Raw genomic sequence first — 24,937 nt, forward strand, 5'->3', positions numbered from 1 at the left:
TTGTTTGCAGGCTGAGTTATAGCAGCAGAGTTACTGTTCCCTCAAACTTTAAGAAGCGTTTTATAATAGGACACAACGTGGTTAACACAAGTTACAACATTAATGAACCCAACCAGATTCACTTAAATTTGTGAATTGAGATGTGCTTCTGGTTCTGTGTCCCCAGGCTGCCCCCAGCAATCCAGAGCCATTATATATAATATAGCAATTATATTAATGATTTATTTCATCCTGAACCCCCACAGCAAACTCGATATAAGTATCCCCTATTTTACAGAGGAGGAAAGTGATGCTAAGAGAATTTAAGAAGCTTGTCTGAGCTGATAAAAGGCAACAGGACTTGAAACCCTGGCTCACTGACTCCATGACTTCAGGACTGACCTCACAGCCATTCACGCAAGTTGGCATTTGTCACCTGAACTTTCTGGATTTACATCAGGTCACTTGTTGGTGTCTCTTGCCTTTGAGTGAATTAAAATTAAATTATGATGGTTTCTATTGACTTCTTCCCCAAAACATGTGCAACACCAAATGGAAACTAAAAGATCACAGATGGGATTGTGGAATATGATTTCTTCAACAAATGACTATATTAATTTATCAGACCCAACTTGTTTAGTCCGCCAGATGCTAAAATCGGATGACAGAAGTGAGGGCAGATTCTGGCAAGACAGGGCTGCTTCCTGCATGCATTTATCAAGCCTGCTGTGGCTTCAGACTCCCCCAGGCCACCAAGGCAGTAACGCCGGAGTGTGAGCATCTGGTTGGGAAGGCCGTCCAGCCAGGTCAGCAGCCCAAGAGCAGAGAGCGGGGGAGCACTCCAGAAGTGCCCAAGAGCAATGGCACGTGGGAGCCCTTATTTCCCAGAGGAAAACTACTGCAAGAAGTGCAAACCAACAGCCCAAAGTAAATAATGCGTCAGAGGTCTAGGTGGACAAAAGGAAGAGGGTTAGGGGAGGTGAGAGGATGGAAGGCTGAAGAAGGAATGTGAGATCTATAGATGAAGGGAGAGAAATATGTGAAGAGACAGACGAAGAAAACTAAGTCTGTGCAGGGAAGGGTCGGTGCAACTTAACTAACATTGAGAGACAAGCACCTGCACGTCCGGGGATATTCCAGAACCTTCTCCCATGTCCTCTGTTTCGGCCAGGCCCTCTTCGTGGTGGTGATGGTGGCCGTGGGAACCGAGCTGAACAAGTTTTAGCTAAAATAAGAAAAATGCACTGCCTCCTGCAGGCAAACTGTGGGGATGGCAGGTCGGCAACACCCACTGGGTCAGATGGGGCCAGGACCATGAGAGCAGACCATTCTCCACCTGTCGCTGCCTGCAGGCAGCAGGAGATGTGGGGCCAGTGTCTTTAGGAACCTCTCTCCCCAGCATGGCGTTCAGACACCACAGCCTTCTCCCCGTCCCTAACCCCACTTAGAAAAGTTCTGGTGGGGGTAGGTCATGTGCCCTTCCTCTGAGTAAATCCCTGCAGTCAAGGGCAAGGAGGTCTTATGATTGGCCCAGCTTTGGTCATGTGCCTACTCCCTGGGCCAATCCCTGCAGCCAGGAGTAGGTGAGGTCCTATGATTGGTCCATTTCAACCAGGGACCCATCCTATGGGAGAAGAGGGGAGGTGGGACAAAGCTTGTTACCAGGTTCAGTGCAGACAAAGGTGCTGGGCAGATGGAAACGTCTGGCATCTGTTTTTCCACCAACAGGTTTTCATCATGTTCTGGCAATGGCTTGGTCCATCAAGACCCAACTGAGGGCAGCCAGGCTGTCCTTGTAGGAGGGCCATATTAGGATGTCAGGGGGTGGAGCAGTTTGTGTAAAATATATTAAGTTATATAATATATTTGATTGGCTTTGAATCACAATATTTAATTTTACTTGAAATTTCAACTAATATTGAAGATGGCACAAGATGTTTTGCATTTATCAAAAAGGAACATGGATTAAAAGTGTTTGAGAAATAGTATTAGAGTGGGGAGCTTTTTCTCCAGCTGGCTTGTCAGCAGCAGAATCCATTCCTGTCTGAACAGAGGCTGACTTGGACACTTCAGTTCTCTGCAAGGGGCAAGGGGGGAAGGTGGGGGATGGTGGCTGAGGTTGAGGGGAGAGGGAGGAAATGGTCCCAAATGGCCAGCCACATTCAGCAGTACTGGGGGAGAGGGAAGGAAAGGTCTGTTTACTAAGCACCCACTGTATACCAAGGACATCATAGGCACTTTTCCAAAGAACCCCAGTTCATCCTTCTGGCACGGTGCAAGGTGCAGCTGCTGGGGCTATTTGTCAACAGATGGGCAGGACCTCAAGGCCCACTTCTGGGCAGCTTGCTTAGTCTCTCTTCCAAGGTGCTTCCAAGTTTGCCACGTGGATAACAATCCATCCTGTCTGCCTCAAAGTGCGGAGAAGATTGATGAGATGGTGTTGGCAGAGCAGAGAGTGATGCAAAGACTCCTTTCTGCTCTGAAACCTTATTAGGATAGCAAGAGTTCTTTCAATCCAGAATCCTCTAGGGAAAACTGGTCATGCTGCAGCCTTGAAAAAGACCTGCCTGTTTCCATTTCCTGCCTACAGCAGACTCTCAAAAGAAAGTGATGGGAGTGAGTGAAGGGCTGGGTGATCACGGGAAAGACACCTCTCTGAGCCCTGTCGTCCTCACTGTGAAATGGAGGTGACAGTGCTCAACTGCAGCAGTTTTCGTGAGGGACAGAGAACAGGACCAGAAAGTTTCTGGCACAGCTGGATGCATGCACCTAGTGTTAGAAGGGACCCTAAACAGCTGCTGGCTGGTTTTTATTTTGTTTATTTATTTAGTTTTACTCTCGGCTTGAAGGCTTAGCTTTGCTCAGCTTCGGAATGCCAGCCAGGCTCAATTAACGCTCTTATCTGCTGGCCCCCGCAGCAGGTAGCCTCTAGGTAGGTCTTGCAGCCTTTGCTTTAGGCTCAGCCACGTGGGCCAGGAACCTGTCGTGAGCCATTCCCAGGCCATCCTCCTCCCTGGACTCCTTTGCCGACTTGCAGGTGAAAGAAACCACCCTGGGCTGTGTGTCTGGAGCAGGCCAAGGCCTTGGGCCTTGCACACGGTGGAAACACAAAACGTCTTGCTGTGAACGTGAAGGAGGGAACCTCAAATGTTCAAAATCATTGTCTCTCCTGGCCAAAGGTTCACTCAACTTTGCCCGAACAGATGTGGCTGGATGTATTTGACCCATCCAGCAAGATCAGCAGCTTCCTGGAGGCTGCCCCAGTGTTTTCTAAGACAGTGCTTCTCAACTCTAGACTGTGTGCTGATCCCCCAGGGGCCTTGTTCAAATGCAGATTCTGATCCAGTTGTCCGGAAGGGGGGCCCCTGAGATTCTGCTGGTCTGACAAGCTGCCTGTGAGAACCACTTCTCAAGAAGCTAGACCCTAAGCTGTTATTTAGCAAACTTCAGACCTGATTTTTGCCATATCCATGTGATCTCTTTTACTATTTAGCTAAAACTTTTCTTCAAATCAGCCTATTTTTAAAAACTTAAACATATGTATATTACAATGAGATCACAGCTTCCATGAGCAATTTTTTTTTGTTTTAATACACCTTAAAATGAATACATAATCATTAAAATAAGAAATATATATCTACAATAATTTTCGATTCCACCAATGGTAGAGTATTGAGTTCTGAGAAACGCTGGCTTTGGGGGTCCTGGAGGAACCCATGGCTTGGATTTTCCAAACTTTGCTCTTTGGACTCTAAATTCAGCAGAGTCGGGTTCTTATGCAGGAGCACTGAGGCATCTAGAAGGGAGCTGGGGTATTTTGGGGTGATGTATTAACTGCAGAGAAGGCCTTCCTGGGCCCAGCAGGCTGGGTGGGAGCTGAGACATCCTCCTGGGTCCTCCTATCAAAAGCCACCCAAAAGGGTGGTGGGCAGCCACAGCCTCGCATCCAAAGCCATTTCTAAAGGACTTCTTTTTGGCCACTATTTTGTGAAAACCCATCAAGAGACTAGAGAATAGGAAAAAAAAAAAATCCAAATTCCTTTCTGATTCTGAGGTGCTTGTTTACAAAGTACAGAGTCCCTAGCGAATTGTTGCATTTGTAATTAAATCTAATAATAAGCCAATGTAGCTAAATTAATTTGGAGCTAATTCCATGGGAACTCCGTGTCCTGTGTCACTTCTGAACAAAAGAGCTTGGTGTCGTGCAATATGACTCATTCTGAGGCTGGACCTCCAGAGATGAGCTCTGGGAGGTAAGAGAGCTAATGCTGAGGACCCATGAGGGCAAGAGACACCTGCATAGTGGGTTCCGGAAGCTTCTGTAACCTGCATGTGGGCTGCCCACGGGAGACTGGCTTTCTGCTCACAGCGCCAACCTTTGAACAGCCCTTGATGGAGGCAAAGCTTTCCACTAGACCCTGGCCCACTCTGGCCACAGCCTGGGGGCCCAGACCCAGCCCTGTCCATGCCACAGGATTTTCTGCACAGGTTCTTTCATACTTTGAACTCCTGCATTTGCCTAACACCGTCACGTCCCTAGCCTGACAGGTCTGCATGGGCCTCTCCTTTTTTACAGATGCAATAAGGAAGCTCAGAACCACCCTGTCATTCTGCCTCTTCCTGGAAATAGTGACCACAAAGAACCCCATCCAGAGCAGGTTCCCCAAATCCCCCTTTAAGGATCTCTAAAGTTTCTCCGAGACCGAATCCCCCTGGGTTTCAGATTTGACTTAGGCTCCCAGTTTGGCTGGTATCAGTCACTTACAGTCTAGTATGAATGATTCTGAGAACAGACTTTGGTCCCCTCCACTGTATACAAGTGGGGTAGGGGTGGAGTAGGGGCTAAGAGAATCCTGACGTGAGAAAGTCTCGGCAACAGGAGTCTGGGGATGCCAAAGCTGAGCTTGGTGGGATTCCTTCATCTCTGGAAGAAATGGCCACCCTCAGTCTCCCTTCCTGGTGCCGGTTTGTCTTTTCTCCTGTTGCTGCGTGTTGGCTTTTATTTACTAGGGTAACCAGATAAAACAGCTTCCCAATTAGTCTGTAAGTTTCTCTTGGATTGTAGTTATGATCCCACTTTCTCAGCGTGCCACAGGATTGTTGTGTCCAATAGAAAGTACAGGGTTTTCACACCCTTGAAAGATCAAAGCCGTGCACATCCCACTGTCTCTGGAATTAGGGCCCCAGTGACCTATGGATGTTAATTTTCACATGCAGTAAGCTCCTGCCCATGGTTATTTTCAACCATATTAAATCTGTACCTTTTCCTGGTAGTGCAACTGGTTTGGATTATTAAGATGACCTTCGAAAGAGCTCACAGAGCAGCGCCTTTATGGAATCTGAAGTGATTGAAGTGATGCATTTTAATTTGAATTGTTTTTGCAGAAGAAAAGATTAGGGCCAGGGCACTGCACTTGTGTTTCCTGTTTGCTGGCTCACAGGGCCAGGACAGGTTGTGTCTGAAGGCAAGCACAGGGCCATTGGTTGGAAAATTTGGAGTCCTGGGGAATGAAAGCTGCAAGGCGGTCTGACTGTGTCAGGGCCTGGGGAGCATGACATTTATGTTTCTGTGCAGGATGTAATTTCCAGCTGAATAGCCTGGGCACTTACCCAGCTTTTACTTTGGCCCCAACTGTGTGTTAAGTGCAACCAACATCTCTTTTAAAAGCTCCGACCAACAACCTGAATTGATGCGGGTGTTTTGTTTCTAACCAAAGGAAGCCAGTCCCATCGGTGAGGAAGGCAAACCCCACTCCCAATCCCACCCTCCCTACTAATGATGGTTGTAAGAATTAGACAAAATATGCAAGGAGCACTCTCCACCCAGGTAAGGGAGAGTCCTGAAATCTTTGTTTCTCTTTCTGACATGTTTCTTCTTTATAATCTGGTGGCTTACTCTAACCCTCCCCAACGTGCTGCAAAACAGCAATGGTTGATGCCCAGAGGAGGTGACCTTTAAATGGAAATACTTTCCTGGCTTCTGAAAGGCCAGAGACCAGCTGACCCAGGGCAGACCCACAGGGAGCTGCCTTGTTTCCCCACCAGGATTTGTTGCCCTCATTCAACCTGGGACATTCTGTTCCCCCCATACTCACAGACACGGGTTGACTCTTACCCTCTTCCTCCTTGCCGTGACTGATTTCAACAGACTCTAGTTTAATCTCAGTGTTCGACTCCTAGTAATGGATGGGAGGGGTGGTGCAGCCTTTTATTAAATAACTTTGCTGTTGGGCAGCCAAGCCCTCACGGCCACAATAGACCTTTCCAGTTCCAGTTGTGTCTTACAGCCTATACATTGTCCTCAGGGGAGTGGCTTCTTCCTCTGTGGCAACGTCCACCCAGCTCCTGCACAGGCAAGAGTCCTTCATGGTTATCCTTGTCTCTCATGTCCCTCCCCTCTCACAGCTCCTTCATCCCCCTTACCCTCACGCCTTGCACCCTCTGCTCCTCTTTCCCGAGGCCAAATCTCTATCTCCTCAGCCTCCCACCAGATGGTTGGTTTGGATTCTTGGGTGGAACATCTTCCAGGCATCAGAGAATATTCCTGGCCCTTTCCCACTGAGTTTCTTACATGAAAAGAAGATGTTCATTTGTCTTGGTTTCCCAACATCTGAGCCTTTATCTTTATTTGGAGAATTCCCAATTTTATGGGTCTCTATGAAGAGCAAACCCAACTCTCCCATATGTCCTTTCCCAGCCTGCCTTGCAGCTGGGGCTCAAAGCATGGGGCCTTCTCTCTGCTGGACACATGCTCCAAGCCAGACTCAGAGCAGGTGACCCAGGAGGGTAGAGACAGTGGTGGCCACAGCAGAAGGGGCGGCTGAGAGGGAGCAGATGACATGGCAGTGAACACATCTTCTAGCGTGCAGTGGTGGGGCAGCGTGTCCCCAACAGCCAGCTCTGTGCTGTGGTTTGGTGCATTATTCTTAGAAGATCAGCTTTGAACCTGATCTCTGGTCTTCTATAAACTACCCAATATTCTTTTAAGAAGCCCTCTTTCTCTTAATTTAGCCAGAATTGGCAGCTGTCACTTGCTCCTAAGACCTTTGTTACAAAGAGCATCTGTCTCCTTCCACCGTAAAGCACATTACAGCGCCTGTCACTGAGAGTTCTTTTCTTTATCCCGCCTTTCTTGTCACCGTGCCATCTCTGCACGAGGGAAGGGAGGGAACAGCATTTGAATTTCTGAGTGGATTTTTAAAAACTTGTAGCAATGACAATACTCTTAAGAAGCCAAGGCTTTTGGTTTCTTTTGCAAATAAATCAGAGGGGAAGGAAGGAATCAGAGGGGGGCAAGTGTCTTGGAGAAGCCCATGGGCACCATGGTACTTGAGAGGAAGCAGAGACACAGGAGGGGCCTCAGCACAGGGTGGTGACACAGGGCCCCAGCACCCCAGGGTGGCATCACCCCTGTTTCTGTGCCACAGAGAAGGGCGAGGAAGGGCCTGGGAGCAGAATGGGGAGACATGGGTGGGGTGAAGAGCACACAGAGGGATCTGCTTGGATCTGGCAATGGGGGAGTGGAGAAGCCACAGACACAGGTGTGGTGAGTAGGTGCCCATGTCCTGGGGCCAGTGAAGATTACACTTCTCGGTGTCAGCCACACAAAGCTTCCCTCCCCCAAACCATAATGCATTCTCCTCAAACTTAACACCTGGAGAGAGGAGAAGGAAAGAGGAATGGGAAAAATCCTTAACTGAGTTGGTTTTTTACCCAAGGGCAGTGAAAACAATCTAGTAATGCCTGGTTGTAAATAAGGGCTTAGGAGCTGAGTTACGTCCAATGTTAGAAAAATAAAGTAAGTTATTGGCCTGCATGAGTCTGTGAAATGTATAACCACCTCATGTCCTTGAGTTATTAATGTTGACATCTGAGAAACTGCCATGAACTGAAGACCAGTTTATTTAAAATGGAAATGTGAACCAAGGACTGGCCTGTGCAATGTCAGATGGCTCGCTCAACCTCTCTGGCTTTAGCTTCCTCATCTAGGAGCTCCTGGAGCTGGGTGAATGAGCCATGCCATGGTGATTCTGGGCTTGCTTCCAAGGTGGCTCAGTCTCATGACTGTCAGCAGGCACCCTCAGCTCCTCCCCACATAGACTGCTCCACAGTGCTGCTTGAGCATCCTCACAATATGGTGTCTGGTTTCTCCCTCAGTGGGCCTTCTAAGAAGGAGAGAGGCGGGAGCCACTGTGTCTCTTGTAACCTAGTCTCAGAAATGATATGCCATCACTTCTGCCTCATTCTATTGGCCATACAGACCAAGGCTGATACATTGTGGGAGGGGATTACATGAGAACACAAAAACTAAGAGGGTGGAGATCATTGACGGTCATCTTGAAGGCTAACGCAGTGCTCCCAATCCAACTTGAATTAGGCCAGCCAGCATTATCAAGAAATCTGTTTGGGGGATTTCTCAGGAAAGCTCTCAGTGTCTAGATTCTGCCCCTTTGTCACTCAGAAGTGGCTGCGTGGGTCCTGTGGAGCTGGGTACTAGAGCAAATGCTTGCACGTGACAGAGCAAGGCTGGGCATAGAGAGAACAGACAAGCAGGAACCAGGAGGGGGTTTTGATGGCCTCAAGCTCTGGAATGCCCCGAGGCACATTGGAATGTAGGAGGGCCCCAGAGTGAGTACTGATGTTGGAGCTGAGTCAAGGATTCATGATTTTTTTGAAGGGATAAGTCCTTCCTAGTTACCAATGAAGTCATTGTGTTAAGACTAATAACTTGAATTATATCAGTGTGCTTTCTTTTTTCAGTCTTCCTTTTTTGTTATTTTTCTCCACATTTAGCCACAGCCTCCATCAACTTAACGAGGAGAAGCTGGAATGAAGGAGAAAGGAGCAACTGGAATAAAGGGATAATGTTCAGGTGAAGGCTTCCAAAGCAGCTCAGAAACAGGAGGATTGAAAGCCATGTTTTCAATTGCAAGATTCAGGTTCTTGAGAGAGGAAACATCTTCCTAAATTTGAATAGATTTAAAAAGTCTCGGAGGATTGAGCACAGAGCTCTTACTATATACTGTAGGGTAGGGTAGGGGGCATAGGATGGCCTCTGAGGAGTTCCCAATCCCACAGGAAGGGAACAGCCCTTCTCGGGCTGGGATGTGGGGGCTGAGCTTGGAGACAATCTCAGTTGACAAGATTAGAGTTAATACGCTACACTCAGGGTACAGGGAGAGATTACAGAATCCTCAGATGGGCCGAGGGAGCATCTAAAAGCTTGTGCTCCACCTTCTGTTTAGAATTCCAGAAGATTCCACCTTGCAGAGCAACCTACATCGATCTGAGGTAGCTTCAATGGAGGAGGAATGGTGGGGCGGCTTGGTCAGGCCGAGAGAGAGTCTGAGACGCCACAGACCAGGTTCCCTGGGGCCTTTGTGTGGCATGGGTGAGATCCAGAACTTTCGGAGGGCAGCAGTAGTGCCAAGAGGAAGAGGTGGCACCCTGGCCTGAGACAGGACCCAGGAGCAGCAGCACCTGGTGCAGGGATGGAGCTCACTCCCAGAGGCCAGTGGGGCCACCCCGAGGGCCTGCCCACACAGTCTGACTTGAAACTGGAGGACAAAGAGCGGACCAGGAGTGTCTGTTCTGAACCACGAGGAACATAATCTCCTTCCTGACCATCCTTTGAGAGGACAGAAGGACTTTGGAGGTGTAGGACTCTGAAAAGGGTTTTAAACTTCAATCAGCTAAATTAAATCTTAAATTGCCTGAGTAAGTATACAAAAGAGTTTTAGAATGGAAGAGAAGAAGCTATATGTAGTAAGATTAGTTGCTTTTATTTGTTCATTTGTTTTCCTTTTCTCCTTTCTGTGGAAATAGGGCCTCAGGAGGAGGTTGAGTGCAGTTAAGTAGAATTAAGCATTTCTGCCACTTGGGTCATTTACCACCTAAAGGAATGTGAGGTGGGATGAGAAGAGCTTAAGGGATGGGGGTAGTATGACAAGTAGCTGCTGTTTTACTTTTAAAAACCTTCCTTTTGTGGGTACAGAATATATAAAGAATGCCTACAAACCAATAATAAAAAGATAACTCAACTTCCAAAATGGACAAAAGTCTTTATTGGGAGCCTCACAAAGAAGAAATCTGATTGACCAATAAGCATATAAAAAGGTGCTCAATATCATTAGGCATCAGGAAAAGCCAAGTTAAAGCCACAGTAAGACACTATTTCACCCACTAGAATGGCTGAAATAAAATAAAATGAACATTGACAAGTATGTGGAGCAACTGGAACGCTTTGCTGATAGAGAACTGTTTTGCAGGTTTTTAAAATAATGGCACCAATATATCTACCCTATGACCCATCAATTCTACTCTTACATATTAAACCCCACAAATGAAAACATTTCTATCCATTTGGATTTTGAAGCCCAAGAATGTTCAAAATGGTCATATTCACAAGAGTGAAAAACTGCAGACAACCCAAATGTCCACCAACAGAACAGATAAACAAAATGTGGTATATCCATTTAATGGAATATTATTCAGCAATAAAAAGCCATGCACTTAAATACCCAGAGCACAGATGAATCTCCAAAAATATTAAGCTGAATAAAAGTAGCCAGACCCAAAGAGTACAGACTGTATGTTTCCATGTTTATGAATTTCTAGAACAGACAAAATTAATTTACGTTGATACAAGTCAAAAAGTGTTAAGGGGCATGAGAGAACTTTCTGGGGTGATGTATATGCTCGATATCTTGTTTTCACTGGTGGTTGCATGGGCATATACAGTTATCAAGCCTCACTGAACTAAACACATAAGAAATGTGCATTTTATTGCATGTAAATTATACCTTAATTTTTAAAAAAGTGTATTTTAAAAAGAGTTTTGGCCTATGTTCTCACAGCAGGATAGCCTGGCCGAAAGAATTAGCACAAAAGCCCTACAAAGCCCTGCATCTTTGGGAGTGCATGCTCACTCCCTCCCTTCATCTATTCCAAGTATGTGCACACCTGGGGAATTTGCACACACACACCCTCCTCACCTGGGGAGTATGCACACACATGCACACTCTGCCCACCTGGACATGTGCATACAGGCTGCACACCTGGGAGTATGCATACACCTCTGCCCACCTGCAAATGTGCACACACACTGCACACTGGGGGATTCTGCACACACCCCCTCCCCACCTGGGGAGTGTGCACACACATGCACACCCTGCACATCTGAGAGTATGCACACACAGTTCACACCTGGGGAATGTGTACACACACATACTCTGCCCACCTGGAAGTGTGCACACATGCTGCACACCCGGGGAGTCTGCACACACACATGCACACTCTGCATACCTGAGAGTGTGCACATACACACTGCACCCCTGGGGAGTATGCACACACCCCTGCTCACCTGGAAGTGTGCACACACACCCCTCTATAGCTGGGAGTGCCCACACACACACAGTGTGCCTCCTCTCTTACCTGGAGCCTGCAGGAACCCCCCCGTCCCCTGTCTCTCTGCCCTATCCCTGCCTTCCCCCTGTGGTCTCTGACTGGACTAGAGTCATCTCCGGTCCTAAACCTCAGCACACTCTAAATCATAGTTGGTGTGTGTTTTTTCAGCAAAATACGGATGCTTTTGAAACCACTTTCCCCTCTAAAGGCCTCCTCCTTCCTTGTTAACTCGGGTTCAGCTGTTTCATAAATAATGCAGCTGCCTCTCTTGTCTCAGTTACAAATGTGGACCTCTCCCTGTTTTGAAGGGTCAGATTGGCTTCTTTTGAGTCGTTTCTGTGTTTATCAAGTCTGTCCATACTTACCTGGCCACTGGGATGGGGGCATCACCCCTGACTCTGCCGATAAGGGTCTGTCTTGGGGTTCAGACGCTGTTTTCAAAGAGGGTTAATTCTCCTGCATGTTACTTTTGCAGAAAGCATGGATAGCAGCTCAGTCCCCGCCCCCACTCCCCACCCCCCACCCCCAGCTGTGGCCCTGTGTGGGTGGCTCTTTGTGGACCCAGTTCCCAGAGGAACAGCCCTTTCCAAAGGAGTGATGCACAGCACGTCACCAGCCCCACAGGACTGATGTCCCCTTCACTTCTGAGCCCCTGCCGGCTTCACTGATTCAACTCCAGTCAGGCCTGAGGGCTGCTCCTACCACAGCTGGCAAAGCTGGAAGTCCATCAGTCCAGGTCCTGTCCCCACTGTACCCCTGTCCCCAGGGCCCAGCAACACTCAGGCTCCCAGTGCTGGGGAGGGGTGGGCGGTGTCCTGAGCATAGGACCAGAGCCCTGAGGGGCTGACATTTAGTCAGGAGGTGGCAGAGTACAGGTCTGCAGAGGCCAAGTGTCACTGGAAGCTGTGAGTGGGCCATGGCTCCTTGGGGAGGGCAACAGGCTGCTGGGGAGGAAGTGGCAGGGGTATCTCTACACGGAAGCCATGAGCTACCTGCGGGGCAAGGCACACCTGTGTCCACGGCTCTGTTTCCCAGGTCCAGCCATGAGCCCCATTGATGGCAATGGCTTGGGGGACGCTAATGTTCTGGTGTAGCAAACCCCATTATATGAAAATCTACCCTGCGTTTTCATAGTTTCCATTTACTACTGTTTGATTTTTTTTTTAAGCCTTTACCAGCATCCTTTGCACCTGGGATGCAGGTTGGAGGACAGTGGTCTCCTTTATGTTCTCTGCTAGATGGTGAATGCACAGCCCCATCTGGAGTTGCCCCCATGTGAGGTCGTGGGCAGCAGAGCCTCTGAGCGTGAGCTGAACACCAGTGAAGGAAGGCCCTCTGGCGTATGGCAAGGAGCCATCAGAGGGCATGGATGTAGGTGGTGGTGGGGTGGCCCCAGCCATGGTCCAGGGTAGGGCATGGTAGGGCCCTTAAGGAAGAGATGCCACGGCTGGGAGCTGGCTCCCAGAAGTCATCCCTGGGTGGCCCACCTCCCAACCCATCCCTTCCCTGCTCTATCTCTCCTCCCCCAACCTTGTCTCTGGGCTCAAAGTTTGTCTCTTCCCTTCCAAATATTGGAAGATCTCTATGACCCTGGCCCTACAGGATTAAGTGTCAGAGAAGATCCCTGTAGCAGAGTCCAAACATAAGATGCTGTGAGGACCCTGAGTGTCATGCCAAGGAGACTGGCCTTTCTCCTGACAGTGAGGAGGAAACACTGAGGTTGTCGACTGGGGACTGGGTCAGATACGAGTTTCAGAAAGATGCTCCAAGGCCGTGGCAATGGAACTAGGGACCTACTGTCCTAGAACAGAGGCCACCTTCCAAGCATCCCTCTTGCACTATCCAACAGCTGCCAGCCGCAGCAGCCCCAGGCTTGTCCTTCCTCTTTCCCTTCCAGTCTTCTGTCCTCTCCTGCTTTTCTGCACATCTGTCTTGCTGCCTCGCACTTGCATTATCTCTTTCCCAAATCCCTCCAGATTCACCACCTTGGGGCCCTCTTCCTGGCTTTATATATCCTGTTTCCTTCCCTTCCCTTGCTCTCCTCCTGGGGACTCTCTCCCCCTTTTGTTCCCCTGGGATCCCTTTGGATTGGCTACTTGGAAGTCAAAACTGATATGCATAGCTCAACCCCTTCCTTTTCTCTCTTAGGGTGGACTGCTTGGAGAAAAGTGTCTTTTTTTTTTTTTAATGGAGGCAAAAATAGAATATTTATTACAGATAATAACTAAATTGGAGGATTTGGCTTTAGATCCATTTAGATCTATTCATTAAGTAGGACTTCCGATGGAATGCAGTAATGAGGCAGACTTCCTGATTCCTCCCCAATACACTCAACCTACCACGGCAGCCCTGGGCCAGGTCAGCCCCCACCGAGGCAGGCAAGAGGCCCTGGAGTAGCAATGGAACTCCAGTCTCCCCTTGCTCCTAAGAGAAAGAGGGTAGCGCTGAGCCAAGCATGTCTGGCCATTCCTCCAAATGGACCAGAGAAGTCCCCCCACTGCTGTGGGTGTCAAGTGAATAAAAAGCCACAAAGAGAACTGGAATGTACTAGAAAGTAAGCTTTCTTGATTGCTCTCCTCCAACAGCTGCCCCTGTCAGAAGAGTTCCACTCCATAGCTCATGTTTGCAAATTCTGGAGTCTAGTTTAACGTTAGCTTAATACTTGGTTCCAGAATGAAGAAGGCCATTGCCCACAGATAAAAGCTTTGTCTTGTCTTCCAAACTAGCCATGTCAACAATAAAAGTGATATTTTGGGCTCTACCTGTCATACTACTTATTTCTCACTTGCTTCAGAATTTAGGTGGGGAAGAAGGGTGTTATTTCTAGGGACCTCTTGAAGACCACAAAATAGCCCCCCACCCCAATGCACTCCACTCTGGAGACAATACTACCCATTTCCTCACTTACTTATCTGCCATTTTATTTATTACCATGTTATTCTATAGGTGTTCTACCTGTTGCTGTTTTGAAGTATAGGAGAGACTTTCAGCTCCCAGAAGGATGTAGTAGATAATAGTCAATATGCTGCGAATAGAGCATAGAATAGAGGAAAAGAAATAAATTAGAAAAATCATATTTTTAAAGACCTTGGAAAACTGTGGATGTGATGAGGACTATTTCAACTAAACTATTGGAGAAGGAAGATCCCGTCTCAGGGGACAGAGACCTATAGGGCTTGCAATAAAACATCTGGGAAAGCCTCACTGGAGGAAGAGGTATAAGGGAGAGGAGGATGGAACCTAACTAAAACTGCAGTCCAGTCAGTCCCCAACCCAGTTCCTAATGGATTGAGGTAGTTAGCCCTCCCCCCATTGGCCAAGCAAAGGGAAAGTATGAACCCCTCTGACATTTTTTGTAAAGGCTTCTACATCCTCCAGAGCTCTTTCATACACAATGTTCAGGGTACATTAAAAACATGTGAGACTTTATGAAGAGGCAGAAAAATTGTGACCAAAAATAAAGAAACAGACGATAGAAGCAGTCAGGGATTTTAGAGGTAGCAGTGAAGGAGTTTAAAATAACTGTGAAAGTATCTTAAATAAGACAGAGGAAAAGATGGACCAAATGGATTAAAAGAGACCAAACAGAAAACCAGAATCTATGAAATAATCGAATGGACATTCTAGAGCTGAAAACAATGGTATCTGAAGTCAAGAATTCTTGGGTGGATTTAACAGCAGACTGGACATAGCAGAAGACTAAGAGAGGCCAATAGAAAATATTCAAACTCAAGTACAAAGAGCAACAATAACAGAAAGAACAAAACAGAGAGTAAAAGACGTGTGGGACACTATCAAACATCCATCATATATCATGTCATAATTGGATTCCCGGAAGAAGAGGACAGAGAATGGGGCAGAAGCAATATTTTAAGAGATAATGGTTGAGACTTTTCCAAAACCAATTTTAAAAAACCTCAACCCACGAATTCAAAAAAACTCAGGAAACCCCAAGCAGGATGAATACAAAGAAAACCTCACCTATGCGCATCAGTGTCAAATTGCTTAAAGCCAAAACAAAGATAGAATCTTAAAAGTGGTTTTTAGATAAAGGCACATTTCCTTCAAAGGAGCAGCTCTAAGATGTATGGCTGACTTTTTGACAGAAACTATAGCTGGTTGGCAGAATAATGTCCCTTCAAAGATCTAATCTCCAGAACCTGTGGATATGGTACCTTACATGGCAAAAGGGACTTTGAAGATGTGATTAAATTCAGGATCTTGAGATTGGAAGGTGACCTTGAATTATCTGGGTGGACCCAACATGATCACAAGGGTCCTTATAAGACGGAGGCAGGAGGGCCAGAGTCCAAGAGAAGGAGATGTGAAGCAAAGATTGAAGTCATGTGATGGCCGGAAGGGAGCCAGGAGCAAGGAATGTGGGAAACTGCTAGAAGCTGGAAACAAGAAAACAGATTCTCCCCCAGAGCCTCCAGAAGGAATGCCAGTCTGCAGAAGCCTTGTATATTAGTTAGGGTTCTCTAGGGAAGAATCAACAAGAGACATCTGTAAATATGAGATTTTATAAAAGTGTCTCATGCAACTGAGGGGATGCACAAGTCCAAATTCCATAGGGAAGGCAGCGACCTGGTAACTCTGATGAAGGTTTTTGATGAACGCCCCAGGAGAGGGTGGCTGGCTGAAGGAAAAGTGAAAGTTCTCTCGCTTTCTCCCTTAAAAGTCTTCAACTGATTGGGTTAAATCCAGCTGATTGGATTCTCTCATTGCGGAAGACGCTCCCTTCATTGATGTAATCAGCCACAGATACAATCAATTGACTGATGATTTAATAAACCAGCCTTCTTCCAGCCACAAATGTCCTTGCAGTAACGGTTAGGCCAGTGCTTGCTTGACCAGACACCTGGGCACCATCATCTGGCCAAGCTGACACGTGAACCTATTACACCTTGATTTGAGCCCAGTGAGACCCACTTTAGACTTCTGAACTCCAGAACTGTAAGGTAAATTTGTGTTGTTTTAAGTCATTACATTTGTGGTAATTTGTTATAGCAGCAACAGGAAACAAATACATGGTATATAGAAGCTAGAAGACTCTGAAATGGCATCTTTACCATGCTGAATGAAACAAAGGGTGAGGTGCTCTAAGTACATAAATAAGTATGCTAACTGCCACTTTGGCCAACAGATTCCTAATTCTTAAATTTTGGGAATCTCATCAGCTAACCACACTGATCCCCCCTGATGCAAACTTTGAAGCCTCAACTGATCTTAGAGACAGCTGAAATTCAAATCTCTGGACAACTCTAACACTTCTAATACATGGTTGCTGAAAGTAAGGAGATAACATTTTTTTTTTTAAATAATAAGCTTTACTTTTAGAGCACTTTTAGGTTTACATAAAAATTGCACCGAATGTACAGTGTTCCCAATACAACCCCCACCCCACCCCCCACACATAGCTTCCCTATTATTAATATCTTGCATTAGTGTGGCACATTTGGTTCAATTAATAAACCCATATTGATACATTATTAGGAACTGAAGTCTATAGCTTACCTTAGGGTTCCCTCTGTGTATACAGTTCTACGGGTTTTGACAAACGTGTGATGTCATGCATCCACCATTACAGCATCACACCAGGGAAAACATTATTAAATTAAAATCATTAAAAACAATTATTAAAATAATTGTTTTTCTTTTTCACACTTTCTTGTCCATGATCTTCTTTCTCCTGCCTTATCTAGGGTAGGACCAAGATTATTGTAGCTGAATTAAAAAGAGAAAGAGACCACGTTTGTTTCTTGACACTGAAGACAGGCTCTTGAAGTTCATTCAGAAACAAGAGTGAGTCTTTCCATTTTAAGAGCCAGGAACGCTTCTTCTAAAGTCCCAAAGCATCACTTTAAATCTCAAGAACCAAAGCCAGGAAGATGGAGCAAGGAGTTTTGTCTTTAGGCTATAGAATGGGAAGGAAGCAGGATATGACATATGGGCAATTTCCTGCCACACAGAAAAGCAACACAGCACATTTTCTAGGGCTGGAGGAAGAGTCTGGAGAGGAAGTGAGACAAAGAAAGTTGAGGGTTGCGTGTGGGGGGGCCTGCCCTCTCTACCGCAGTCCCTGGGGGGTACAGAGGGGACCCCAGCAGGTTAGGAAATCCCAGAACAGAGGGAGCTCGCTCTGCTTCCTGCCAGTGTGCGGGACAACACTTTGATGAGATTTTACCTAAGCTTCCCCCATGTTCCCATGTGCAGCCTGGATGGAAAGACCCAGCTTTCACCCAAAGAGACAGAGTTGACCTGAGAGGGTCTAAATTAACTCTGGGGTCTGGGTTCTCCTGGATGGATGTGGCTGATGTTTTTCTCCCCCCAGGACCAAGTAGAAATGGACTCTTGAACACACTGAATTCTATCCATAGAAAATAAAGTTCCGTTTCTGCCCATCTGAGCTGTAAATGACAAACACCCTGGTCTCAGAGACAGTTTCCCCTCCCCTGCCGGGCTCCCGGAGCTGTTTGGCTCCGAGCAGGGCGGAGCACGCCTGCAGGCTCAGGAGCTCTGTGGAGCAAGCCATCTCGGATTTCTCCCCGGGCACCGTGCCACACGTACATGTCGTATTAACTGCCGACAGCTGTGCCCACTGCCTGGCAGGCCGCTCGCCTTGCCTTCCTGACGGCGCAGACCATTTGCAAAAGCTAGCTCCTTCTCCCAACCTCACTATTTGCCTCCCCGCCCCAACCCCCAGCCCTCTCCTGCTCCAGGACAAATATTTGGACATCGCACGTCCCTCCTGTCACGAAAACACACACAGCCTGAGGAAAAGGGGATGAATGTGCACAGTTCCTTCGTGCAGTCGGGCCAGAGAGGATCTGGGGACGTGGGCTGTGTGCCTGCTGCCCTCTGGGGAGGCTGCCACACGGAGCAGGGCACAAGGGGATTCCAGGGATTTGAGGGCCTGGAGAATCTGTAGGAGTCATGTCAGTTTTTCCAACATTTCTCTCACCTCCACCAGCCACGAGTTCCTTGACGGCAGGCTCAGGCTCCGTCATTTTGTGTCCTTCCAGCTCCTCTCTGCTTGCTGCTTCCTTCTAGGTGGTGTGACTTCAGCAATCCCATAGAACTTGAGGCCTGCGGCCTTGCAAAATTCAAAGTAGCAAACTCAACTCTCAGCAGTTAAGTGAGAAACGAATTCCGCTCTTACTCACTTTTCCCACAAAGATCTGAAAAGTGACACCCCTTGGAGTCCCTGCATTGCTTCTGCTGTCTGTCTTTCTGGCCCCTTCCTCTGGGACCTGTCCTTCTTCCAGGAGTCCTTGTCTCCCGGGCCATGCCCGTCTCTCCACTCCGTATCTTACTGATTCGCTTTACCTCTTCCTCTCACCTCCCGGGCCCCAGCCTGCCCCAGCAGTTCATGGACCCGAAGTGGCTGCAAAGTCTACAGAATGTGCTCTCCAAGCAAGAACTCAGACAGCGTCCCTGGGGGACGTTAGTATATCTAAATTCACCCTTTCACACCTGCAAGAACTGCAAAGCAGGCTGGAAAGCTCAGAGAAATGAAAGGTCCAGGGGGCATTGGGCCTTCAGAGAACCCGTTTAGCTCAGTGTTAACAGGAACTGAGGGCCTATTTTTTTTCCTATGAAGAGGAGAGGAAACAATGCATTGCAGTTCAAATGCCAGGCTCAGTCTCCCTAGGGCAAGGGGAGTTGCTTCATTTCCCCAAACACCCCTTATTTGCCATGGCGCTTCTCTCCACCCTGGCTGCCTGCCCAGTGCGCTGCCACATGGTTCTGAGGTCGATGCACCACTGCAGGCCCCCACCCCAGAAAAGTCCCCACCAACCACCCTAGTCGTGGCCTGCAGAGCCTCCTCTGTCACCGTGTGTCCCCAGGGGCCCTCTCCCAAGGAGGTGCAGAAAGCTCACCTGGAGGACATCCCCAGTGAGGGCTGGTTTGCCACCAGTGGCAGCTGGGACACACTGGTTATTCAGAGTGAAGAGCATTTTTAGTCTTTGCTACCCAGAAGGCGAGAGGCAGCGACCGAGTATACAAGGAGAGGGAAATGTGGTTTGCTTTTCCAAAGCTTGGTGCCTTGGCACTGAGGTCTTTTTGTTATTTGTTTTCACTTTTGTGTTTTTACCTTCACCCCATCAAAGCATGTCATTAGAGAAACCCTGGGCCTCTCGTACTGTGGCTTTGGGAGTGCATTCTCAGCCAACATTTCTACTCCAATTAGCTTCATCTTTAATGTCCCCCAAACAGGCGCACCCTCTGGGCCCACCTTTGAGATGGCGAAGACAAAGAACAAGGATTTTCTTTTCTTTTGAGGTCAAATATATACCCCCATGCTGTGTGGTTGCCCATGGGCTGTAGGTACTCACAGAAACTGGCATCTGAGGCCTGGGATGGGCAGCAGTGACCCTCACTTGGCAAGGACCCCAAGGGCTACTGTGTCTGGAGACTTAGCCCACCAGGCCTGTCTGTACCCTTAGAGCACACTGTCTGGCCCTTCTGTGCCTCAACTTCCATACCTGCAGGGAAGGAATTATGATGCCATGTTCTAGACAGGCTTTGACTGTTTATTGAACCTTCAAAGGCTTAACTATGAGAGCTAAACTTTAGTGCTTCCCATGTGTCAAGTCCTGTTCTAATTAGTTTAATCTTCACAACCACTCCAGATGAGTGAAGTACTGTTGTCTCCTATTGCACAGATGAGAAAGCTAAGGCCCGGTTGAGTTAAGGGATTTGTCCAAAGTCACATGATGCATAAGTGGCAGAGGCGGGACTCAAACTCAGGCCATCTTCAGAGCCTCTTACCCAGGTGCAATTGGTTGAGACTGAGAGGTAGTGGTGGGGGGATCCAAAATGCCTCCAGGAGCCAGGCAGGACCAGCCAGCTGGAGAACACACAGCCCTTCACCCTGGACAGCTGCTCCTCGACTGCAGATAATTGTTGCTGCACGGGAAAGCAGGCTCAGTGTTGCCACATGCTCCAATTTTTCAAGAGAAGCCAGAAATCTGCATACTTTTGTGAAACGTCCCAATTTTAAAATGTCATCAATTAATCCAAAGCAAAAACAAACCCATATCTTCAGGCTACATCCAGCTCCTGAGCTGCTCATCTGTGACCTCTTGTTCAGGCCAAGAAAGGCTAATTGGTTGAGTCAGCTCCATTCAATTGGCGGTAGCCACCTGGAGTGGAATGTTGAGAAGGATTCTGAGTCTGAGTCTGGCCTCTGTGGGAAAGAGTGCTGCAATCCATTACTAATGTCTGCCACAGGTGCAGCCTGGGGAAATGGCATCCATGCCTTGAGCTTGCCAACAATGTAGAGAATGAATTAGTGTTCAGTCTCCATCCTCCAGAACACAATCCTTGAAGTCCCCCAGAGCACCTTCAGATTCAATTAACGTTTGATAAACATATTTCCTGGTGTTATGTATTTACATTATTAACCCTCAGGCCCTTCTCGTGGAAGAGTGTGATCACACGTGCTGTCCCTCACTCAAGTCAGCTGTTTCAGCTCCACTTCAACTGAGAGCCAGACATCCTACTTCCTGCACAATTGCCACAAGAAATCCAACCTCTCCAGCCATTTTGTGATCTCCGGGGGCGGGGGGGGGGGGTGCTTCAGCAGTCTTGGTCACGGGGTGTCACCATAGCACACATTATTTCACTTGAAAGAAATCTCCAGGAGACAAGGCTCTTCTCCACAGTTCCTTCTTCCTCGCCCCACTCGGGGTCTCCTTCTCCCTCTGCAAGCCCCTCCCATCTCCTTTCAGGGTCTGTCCCAACTGTCTCTTCCCCCATGAGGGTGTCCTGATGGAAATTTCCCATTGCTTGTTCCTTTCTGAAGCAGCCACCTTCTGTAGCTTGAGCTCACCCTTTAGACTCCCTCTCCATCCTCATTTGCTTAAAAATTTATTTTCCCCAACAAAGTGAGTCTCCCCTTGTGAGAAATTCTGAAACCAGCTACTAACAGCAAAAGGAGCTCTGGGATGTCTGAGTTTGCCAGGGCTGCTGTAATAAACTTACAAGACTCATTGGCTTAAACAACAGGAATTTATTTGTCTCACAGTTTTGGAAGCTAGAAGTTCAAAATCAAGGTGTCGGCAGGGCTGTGCTTTCTCTGAAGTCTGTAGCATTCTGGAGTGGATGCCTGTACTCCGTAACTCCATCTCTGCCTCCGTCACATGGCTGTCGGCCTCCTTTGTCTCCTGCTCATGATGGTGTCCAAATTTCCTCTGCATATAAGAATTCCAGTCATACCAGATTAAGGTCCACTCTAATCCAGTTTGGTCTCACCTTCACTAATAAAATCTTCCAAGATCCTATTTACAAATGAGTTCACATCCACAGGACCAGGTGGTGGGACATGAGCATGTCTTTGTAGGGGGCATGATTCAGTCCATAGGAGAGCGCATCACAATTTCTCTATAGTCACACAGAGCCACCTCAGATATGTGACATTTATGACATTCAGATGACCTCACCTATAGGCTGATTTTTTTTTCACTGCATTCATAATAGCTTAGAGTCCCTTTCGCCTGGTGTTCTAGTTTGCTAATGCTGCCAGAATGCAAAACACCAGAAATGGATTGGCTTTTATAAAAGGGGTTTATTTGGTTATGCAGTTACAGTCTTAAGGCCATAAAGTGTCCAAGGCAACACATCAGCAATTGGGTACCTTCACTGGAGGATGGCCAACGGTGTCCAGAAAACCTCTGTTAGCTGGGAAGGCACGTGGCTAACATCTGCTCCAAAGTTCTGGTTTCAAAATGTCTTTCTCCCAGGACGTTCCTCTCTAGGCTGCAGTTCCTCAAAAATGTCACTCTTAGTTGCACTTGGGATATTTGTCCTCTCTTAGCTTCTCCGGAGAAAGAGTCTGCTTTCAACGGCCATCTTCAAACTGTCTCTCATCTGCAGCTCCTGTGCTTTCTTCAGTGTCCCTCTTGGCTGTAGCTCCTCTTCAAAACATCACTCACAGCTGCACTGAGTTCCCTCTGTTTGTCAGCTCATTTGTATGGCTCCACTGATCAAGGCCCACCCTGAATGGGTGGGGCCACCCCTCCATGGAAATTATCTCATCCGAGTTATCACCCACAGTTGGGTGGGGCACATTCCATGGAAACACTCAAAGAATTACAATCTAATCAACACCAATAGGTCTGCCCACACAAGATTACATCAAAGATAATAGCATTTGGGGGACATAATAAATTCAAACTGGCACACCTGGGTTAGTACTTAACCTTTTCTCCTATTTTCCCTCTACATGAATTCAGTTTTCTCAGCCATATGATGAGATACCCAGGAGCAGGCCCTATTTTCCTTACTTCGTTCACTCAGTTGACAAACACTACTTGAGCTCCTGCTGTAGGCCAGTCACCATTCTAAGCCCCAGGGAGGCAATACTGATTGAAAAGGGTTCCTGCTTTCTTGGGGCTTTCCTTTCTCTTTGCTGGGATCGTAGAGGAGCAGATGTTCATAAACCTCCTGGTCTTAAGGATTCTTGAGTCACACATGTAGAGCTTGCTCTAGCTTGTACTGCTGCAAGCACTTGGCTTTGATTTCTCCCTGTGGAGACTTCTTTCCCTCGTTGTGTTGCTATGTGCCAACGCCCCAGAGAAAGACCCCTCAAAAGGCCTACCAGACCCTGGGCAAGTCTTTTTAATTAACTTCCTAGGCCCCTTTTCCCACCTTTGAAAGATGGGTGTTGTCTACATGGCTGCTGTGAGTTGTGAGTGAGGGAAAGCACATAAGCAAAAGGCAAATGTTCTTTATCATTGAAGCACCATTGTATTTGGAGATAAAAATGCAGGTTCTTCCTCTTTCCAACCCCCAATATTTCTAGATTGCCCTGATTCTTCCGGAGGTCTCCTTTCTCTGAGAGAGAAGAGGTGGCAGAATACAAATAGCAAGGAATAAAATTCTTGACTCTAGAGTTTTAAAGAAGACTTTTAAAACTCAGAGAGGAGAAAATAATCTTGGGATAATCAAGGCTTTTTGCTACCTGAGCATGATGCTTTAAGAAAGAGAAAGGGTTTATTGAGTTTCAAAGAACTAAAGTCTTAAGAAATTGGAGCATAAAGTTTATTCCCCAAACAGTAGAATGGGGAAAGGATAGAAGAGGCTGGATGAGGTGCCAAGGCTGAGGGAGAAGGAGCTGTGGAAGGGAGAAGCCTGTGATTTCTTGTCTCCTGCCAAGATGGCTCAGGCTGTAGGGGAAGCATAATTTTTAAAAAATGCAAACAAACAAACAGAAAAACCCTAGATGAGTTTGGGGAAATCTAAGGTTAGGGAAACCTTGTACTTCCTGGCAGGAGGGCAGTTGAGAATGGATGAATGTGGTGTCATCAGAGTTGGAGACCCTGGGTCTCCTGCAGGTCTACAGAGATTGGGAGAGCAGCCAAAACCTTTTATGACCCCAAGGTGGATACGGCAGTGTGCCAGTTTGCTAAAGTTGCCATCATGCCAAATACAGAAATGGATTGGCTTTTATAAAGGGAGCATGCTGGTTTGCATATATTATGTCTCCCAGAAAAAGCCATGTTCTTGATGCAATCTTGTGGGGATAGACATGTTAGTGTTGATTAGATTGGAACCTATTGATTGAGTGTTTCCATGTAGATGTGACTCAATCAAGTGTGGGCAACACCTTGACTGGATAATTTCCATGGAGGTGTTACCCCACCCATTCAGGGTGGGTCTGAATTAAATCACTGGAGCCCTGTAAAGGGTTCACAGACAGAAGGCGCTCAGAGCAACTAAGAGTGACATTTTGGAGGAGCTGTAGCTTACAGAGACAATTTGAAGACAGCTGTTGAAAGCTGACACTTTTGAGAACACCATTTTGAAACACAACCTGGGAGCAAGCAGATGCCAGCCATGTGCCTTCCCAGCTAACAAAGGTTTTCAGATGCCATCGGCCATCCTTCAGTGAAGGTACCCTGTTGTTGATGCATTACCTTGGACACTTTTATGGCCTTAAGACTGTAACTTTCTAACCAAATAAACCCCCTTTATAAAAGCCAATCCACTTCTGGTATTTTGCACAACAGCAGCATTAGCAAACTGGAACAGGGGGTTTATTTGGTTAGAAAGTTACAGTCTTAAGGCCATAAAAGTGTCCAAACTAAGGCATCAACACAAGTATACCTTCACTGAAGGAAGGCCAATGGTGTCCGGAAAACGTCTGTTAGCTGGGAAGGCACATGGCTGGAGTCTGCTGATCCCAGGTTGTGTTCCAGCTCCTCTCTCAGCTCCTATGCATTCTTCAAAATGTTACTCTTGGGGCGTTTTGTCCTCTCTTAGCTTCTCTCGAGCAAAGTGTCAGCAAAAGTCTACTTTCAATGGCTATCTCCAAAATGTGTCTCTTAGCTGCAGCACTGAGCTCTTTCTGCCTGAGCTCTTATACAGTGCCAGTAAACTAATCAAGACCCATGATGAATGGGTGAGACCATGCCTCCATGGAAATAATCTAATCAAAATTTCACCTGCAGTTGGGTGAGTCACATCTCCATGGGAACAATCTAATCCCAATATTCCACAAGATTGGATTAAAGATCATGGCTTTTTGTGGGAGACATAATGTATC

Source organism: Choloepus didactylus, chromosome 4 (genome assembly GCF_015220235.1).
Source record: "Choloepus didactylus isolate mChoDid1 chromosome 4, mChoDid1.pri, whole genome shotgun sequence".
Taxonomy (NCBI): domain Eukaryota; kingdom Metazoa; phylum Chordata; class Mammalia; order Pilosa; family Megalonychidae; genus Choloepus; species Choloepus didactylus.